Below are 5,907 nucleotides of genomic sequence, written 5' to 3' on the forward strand. Positions count from 1 at the left end.
GTTTTTTGTTTTTTTTTGGTAACACATATCTGAAATATCTCTAGAATAGAAGACCCAAATAGTAGAATGGCAAAATTTGGGAAGTTTAAAAAGTTTGTCATTTAGTATGCAAATATCTTACTGTCATTGGCAAAAGAGAGAGGGGGCATATTTCCATTCATCACTCTTAGTTTGCTATTCTGGATTCTTGCTCTTAGAGAAAAACAGAATAGTTTTTGTAGCTACAACAGTGGTACATCTGTTAGCTCCCGAAAGTTTAACAGAGCAGCAGCAGGAAAAAATCATTTCCAAATGACCTCACAATTGGAAGAAAATTATAATTTTATCTCTCTTCAAGAAATAGTTTTTCAGATATTGAAATTAGAGGTATTTTTTTAAAAAATGATAACACAAAATGACAATCTACTTGGTGATTTATTGTCTTCCCTGCATTTTGGGCAACACAAGTCACTGTTCAGATGGTTTTCAAAGATATCTAAAACTACCTGAAGAACAAATATAAAAACCACAAACTGATCAAATGAATTGAAACTTAGAAAAGAGAAAGTTCAAATCTCTTTCTAGTTAGAGAATATACACCTAAATTAAAGTATTTTTATATAGTCAAATTTAGTATATAAGTAATCAAAGAAGCATATATTTTGAATTGTTTGTATATGTCTGCACTAAAAGATTAAAATATCTTAAAGTCTTCTTTAAATTGACATAAAAATACATTCATATACAATGGTTTATGGAATTACTATTTCTCCCTCATCATAGCAAGAGGATTCTGCAATAAGATTAGGCTGTTCCCCCAACTCCGCGTGTAAATTAAACTTTCCCTAGTCATTCTCTATCCAATTAACATTTTATTTTCTTTAGAGCACTTATTACTATCAGAAATGTTCTTACCTGTTTGTTGTCTAATTCCACTAGAATGTAAACTCCACAAAAGCAGCAAACTCATTTCAGTTTATTTGCTACTGTGTTCTTAGCAAGGCACCTAGAACATTTGATGCAAATGTCTCTTGTATACATAAATAGATAAATAAATCTCAGCTAAAATATATTTTAGTTTACAGAAGGAAAGAGAAGACTCTGTATAGGAGATTCTAATTAATGCAATTATTTAGGAATACTTTCACTGAGAAGTTTTAATGATGAGATATTGTCACAGAAGACATGTATATTTAGGAGCTAGTTATAAACAAAAAGAATGCTAAATATGTACAGATTCCTTCTTGATAAAAAATATTCGCAGTATGGTTTGAATGATTTTAAATCTTTCTAAACTTAAATTTAAATCTTCTCACAGTTAAAATGTGTTGACTCACTAAGAAGGGTGAACACCAGCTCAAAAATATGTATGATCAGAAAATTTTGACCCCATCTGGTAATAATCACCAACAGCAGTTCTTCTCATTGCCTTACTACCTAACTATCTAACTACTCTTTCACACGAGGTCACTCAAAATCTCTAAAGATTGTGAAAACTTTTGATTCAGATAGCTATAACAAAATACCATAAACTGGGTGAATTATACAATAAACATTTGTTTCTCACAATTTTGGAGGCTGGGGAGTATGGATGAAAAAGTTGTTCTATGGAAAATAACCTCACAAGGTGATTCGATCATAAATTCCTAACTGAGCAGGTCATGGTGGGTAGTCCCAATCCAGACATATAACTTCTTTTTTTAAAAATTCATATCCAAGCAGATATATTTATTTATTTATTTGTTTGTTTGTTTGTTTGTTTTTTCAATTGGAGTTAACAATCAACATTATTTTATATTAGTTTCAAGTATATGGCATCGTGGTTAGATATTTACATAATTTAGGCATATAACTTCTTTAGTAAAAGGTTTATCTTTTTCTTAAGCAAGCCTTGTCTATTGCTCTTGTGCATCTAGGTTAACATATTGTTGAACTAAACTTTAACCACACTCAAGAAAACACATAATCTTGTCAACTATCCTATAATCCAATAACAACCCTGCTTTTTGTCTTCCATACATTCTCTACTTAATTTTAAATGCATAAAGGAAGCAAAACTGTTACTCTCTGGAGCATTTGAGATCGTTATGTTCAGTTGTTTGGGTTTTTTTGTTCTCTCTTTTTTTTTTCTTTTATCTTTTTTTCTTTTTTTGTAAAAGAGTTTATTTGAGCCAAACTGACAACATGTACCAGGGAGCAAGATTTCAAATGTTTTGAGACAACTATTATCAGTTTGGCTCAAATAAATTCTTATAAAAATTCACTACAATTTCGAACATTTTTAAAAATATTTTTTAATTAAGTTTATTGAGGTAACATTGGTTAATATAATCATATAATTTTCAGGAGTACATTATCATTTGACATCTGTCTATTCTATTGTGTGTTCATCACCCAAAGTCCAGTTTCCTTCAACTACCATATATTTGATCCCCTTTACCCACTTCACCCTCCCCCTACTTCCCTATATTTGACCCCCTTTACCCTGTCTACCTCACCTCTCCACCCCTACTCCACTAGTAACTACTACTCTGTAGTCCTCTGGTAATCACTAGTCTATAGTCCATGTCCATGAGTCTCTATTTGTTTGTTCCGCTCATTCGTTGCCTTTAGGTATATATACCACATATAAGTGATATCATGTGATTTTCAACTTTTCTCTCTGGTTTATTTAGTTTAGCATGATTATCTAGAGTTCCATCCATGTTGTCACAAATGGCAGTATTTCATCTCTTCTTATGGCTGAGTAATATTTCATTGTATATAGGTACCACAGCTTCTTTAGCCAATCATCTATCATAGGGCACTTCAGTTGCTTTCATGTCCTGGCCACTGCGAATAATGCTGCTATGAACACTGGTGTACAAATATCTTTATAGATATGAGTTTTCCCAAGATCAAGGCACTTGTGGAATCAGTGTCTGCTGAGAGTCTGATTTCTAGACAGATGTCTTCTTGCTGTAAACTCACATGGTAAAAGAGACGAAGTATCTTTCTGGGGCCTGTGGATGTTATAAAGGCACTAATTCATTCATGAGGGATTAGACTCTATCTCCTAATACTGCCACTTTGGGGATTAGGATTTCAGCACATACATTTGGGGAGGAGGAGATGAACACAACACATTCAGACAATAGTACAGACAAACAAAAAGTGGCAGAGCCAACAATTGAAACTTCAGGTGTCTAACTTCAAAGCCTGTATTTTTTTCAATATTAAATGTTTTGCAGTAGATCAGAGTTTGATGAACTGTTAGACATGAAAAGTAAGGTAGAGAGAAGGAAAAGTTTAGAATCTTTGGGTGAAAAAAAATGCCTGGCATTAACAAAATCACCTGGTTTTCATAGACACAGTTAAATGGTGATGGTTGATCAAAAAGTGAAAGTGTGAAGGTCATATTAATAAGGGGCTAGATGCTGTCACACAAAAGTCGTATCAGATAATACCTGCAAACAGCAAGCATGCCATTCCAGACAGGGAGTGCGCCATCTCTGTCATCATCACCATCATAAAATTATTATTAAAGAATCCCCTGGATGATATATTAGGTGTTATACTAAGATTTTAACTCAAGAATTTGATACTCAGATATTTCATTTCTTGAGTTAACACAATTAACTAAAAGTTTAAGTGTGCTGACAGTATGTTAGCATAACACAATTAAAATATGGATCTTCGTCAATTATTTCTCACCATTTCCATACATTGAGAACTAAATGTATAATTAATAAGGATTTCTTCTAGGTGTTTCAAGGAGTAAAAATGCTGTATATTTTGAAATTAAATGACAAGTACTAGCTTTCTCACCTTGAACATTTACATTAATATTTTGTTTTCTTTGTGAGATCTGACTACAAGTAATAAAAATGAAAATTAAAATGTAGTGAAAAATAAAAAAGAATCTATGAAGGCCAATTAACATTTGTGAAATATGGTATAAAAACATGCAACCTTTTTAAAATTTAGTCCATTAACACTCATTTAAAATTTTGCCAGCACAGACCAACTCCTGATATAGTTATTGCTTATTTTTCTCAATGCAAATAAAAAATGGCTTCAGTTAAAATAAGCCACTTAGCCCAAATTTTGAGATTCTCATAGTTTTTGGAGAGTTCTTCTATAAAATCTAAAAGTTTTGTTTGGACTTCTAGCAGGGATGGGAATATAGAGAACTTTGTATTTATGCACAATGTTCCTACTTACCTTTTTGGCTAAAGCTAAGATTATCCCTTTCTTAATGAATATTAATACTTCCTGTAATGCAATCTGTTTTACCATCTGTTGTTGAAAATATTGTCTTTCCCCACTGCTAGAAGATTACTCTGCTTACATTTCAATTTCACACAGCTTCTATGAGCCTTTCATTAAAAGAAAATCAATTCTGTAGCTAGATTAATAAAAAAAATTTGCTTAAATTCTAAACAATCTGATCAAGAGTGGTTGAAGGGAAAGCTAAGTGACCCAACAGAAGAAAATAGAATATGAAGTTTCTGATATGTCACTGGATAAAACATATATATATATATCTCCAGTAAATTACAAAAGTCAGATCAGCAGCAAGAGAGTTGGAACACAGTGTAGGGGAGAGCCCTTTTATCTCTACAAATTCGATATATTTGTCTATTCATCCATAAGACTAAAAAACCGTGATTTATTCAATCTATTATTAAACACAACAAAATAAGTATATTTAAGAAAATTCCAGAGGAATTACACTATCACAGGCATTAACAAATGTTTTCTGTAAAGTACCAGATAGTAAGTATTTTAGTCCTTGCAGGTCATATGGACTTTGACACAATTATTTAACTCCGCCCTTTCATATGAAAACTGTAATAGATAATATGTAAGCCAATGAGCATGGCTATGTTACAATAAAACTTTATTTACAAAAATAGGCAACTGGCTGGATTTGACCCTCAGGCTATGGTTTACCAACCCAGTCTCTATCCTACTGTTTGATTGAAAAGAAAAAAATAGAGCACTGAGGAATGCTTGTATAATTATCTCCCTGAAATAAAATCATTGTTTACATGAAGTGAAATAATTTTTTACATTAAAAAAATGTTTATTAAACATCTGAGATGGGTGACATAAAGCCACTGACATTCTAAGAAAGGGTCAATACTTTTGCAGAAGGAGCATAGAAGGGAAGAGTCAAAGAAAAATGTTAAAGTTAAAAGAATCTCTACAGGGCTCCCTTTGCCTTACCCAAATAAAACTTAACACTGAAACTCTTCTAAAGTACTTTAGAGTCTATGGCCATGCCACCCTGAACAAGCCCGATCCCATCTGATCTCAGAAGCTAAGCAGGGTTAGGCCTGGTTAGTACTTGGATGGGAGACCACATAAGAAGACCAGGAGCTATAGGTGTACAAAATAAAAAAGATAATAATAAGGGATTGTAAACTGACAAGGTTGTTGCAATCTGTGAGGTCAACCAAGGGTTGCCTCCCCTAAAAAAATAAATAAATAAAAAATAAAGTACTTTAGAGATTGTAAACCTTCCTAGATAAGAGCAAAGATAGGCCCCAAAGCAAAAACAAAGCTCTGCTCAGTGCAAAGACACAACCCAGCTATTACCAGACACCAAAGAGTAGCCATTATCATCTTGATCATATTTGTTATTAGTATTGGCAGGTTTAGTTTACCTTATTGCTTATTATGGTACTTATTTTGGAGATACTTTTCAAATATTAGCTATTATGGTTGGTAAGTATGAAAGAGCAAAGAAGTAGTTAAACTGCATGAAAGTGCTTGTGAGAGGCAAAAGATGACAAAAGAAATCTTCAAATGGAAAGTCAGAACCAACATATAGTTCTTTAATAAAACAAATTTATACAGATGTGTTGTATACATTTTTATAGTATCATTTTAACTTTATAAATAAAAGGACATATATCAAAGGACTAACCGTTCAAAAGTTGT

At 32.4% G+C, this 5,907-nt stretch overlaps 1 pseudogene; it reads left to right on the forward strand.

Moving 5' to 3' along the window:
• The first annotated feature begins 5,233 nt into the window (after window positions 1–5,233).
• On the forward strand, window positions 5,234–5,352 carry LOC120588401 (uncharacterized; annotated as a pseudogene).
• The last annotated feature ends 555 nt before the right edge of the window (window positions 5,353–5,907 follow it).

The sequence above is a fragment of the Pteropus medius genome, unplaced genomic scaffold (genome assembly GCF_902729225.1).
Source record: "Pteropus medius unplaced genomic scaffold, Ma_sr-lr_union100, whole genome shotgun sequence".
In the NCBI taxonomy this organism is placed as follows: domain Eukaryota; kingdom Metazoa; phylum Chordata; class Mammalia; order Chiroptera; family Pteropodidae; genus Pteropus; species Pteropus medius.